The 1,117-nt window shown below is 36.6% G+C and overlaps 1 protein-coding gene across 2 annotated transcripts in view; it reads left to right on the plus strand.

Moving 5' to 3' along the window:
• LOC102305239 (CMP-N-acetylneuraminate-beta-galactosamide-alpha-2,3-sialyltransferase 1) overlaps nt 1-1,117 on the plus strand; it is a 112,826-nt gene that overhangs the window by 35,828 nt on the left and 75,881 nt on the right. The window lies entirely within an intron of this gene.

The following is a 1,117-nucleotide window of genomic DNA, read 5'->3' on the forward strand; positions in this document are numbered from 1 at the left end:
GGGAGAACATGCAAACTCCACACAGAAAGACCTGATGGTGGAATTGAACTCAGGACCTTCTTGCTGTGCGGCAACAGTGCTAACCACCATGCCACCGTGCTACACATTAGCATGCTAAGTAGTGCTGTCAATAGATTAAAAAAAAGTAACTAATAAATCGCACAGTTTTCTGTAATCACTTGTGATTAATTGCAATTACTTGATCAACTGCCTGGTTGTAATTGCATTTTTTCAACTTTATATTTAAGCTTGTAACTGACATTTATGCAATATAACAAAGTAAATGCAGAATAAACACAAAGAGTGTGTGCTTAAATTCAAAGAGAATTTGAATAGTTTGATTTTAGCACAGGTTCTCACCTGTGAAATACAACTTTTTACAAAACCTAAATAGTAATAGGTAAGTATTCACTAATATTGAATATATATTAGTGCTGTCAAACAATTAAAATGTTTAATCAGATTCATCACAGGGTTACTGTGGATTAATTTTGATTAATCACTATTAATTATCATTAATTTTTATTCTATATTAATCGCATTTCATTTTGCATGAGCAAACAGACTCAAGAAAAAAAGGAAAATATACGCACTTAACATGTTTGTTGAACATCTTGCACATTCATGTTAACAAAAAACAAAAAACTCTGTAGACATTTATCCTCTCTCTCTGTCACTCTTGGGGAGGCATTTCAAGTCCTTGAAACGAGGACCCAAAACTATGTAAAACTCATGTTCTCAACGACATTAACAGGTCTGCAGTTTGTTTCAATTCACTTGCCAATTGTGTCAGTCAATATGTCCAAGGTCGACTCACTGAGCCTCCGATGCTCCGCGACTGGTTTGTCGCAAGCTGTGTGACGCGTTAGCCAAAGTGCTAACAGTATGCCCGGCTAACGTATGCTTCGCGTCAATGTGATATTTTAAGCTGCAAGTGCTTCGGTGAAAAGAAAATTCCTTCTTGCACAATGTGCATAATACTTTATGTTGGTCAACTGTTCCGTCTTGTTATCTTTTTTTAATGCTCAAATTTCCCATCGAGAGGGCCAATGTGCATTTATCATCTTCCATATTGAGTTGATTGGTTCAGCTGCCCGTCACTACCAGATCAACTGCC

Source organism: Haplochromis burtoni, unplaced genomic scaffold (assembly GCF_018398535.1).
Source record: "Haplochromis burtoni strain Fernald_Lab_line unplaced genomic scaffold, NCSU_Asbu1 Contig_340, whole genome shotgun sequence".
Lineage (NCBI taxonomy): Eukaryota > Metazoa > Chordata > Actinopteri > Cichliformes > Cichlidae > Haplochromis > Haplochromis burtoni.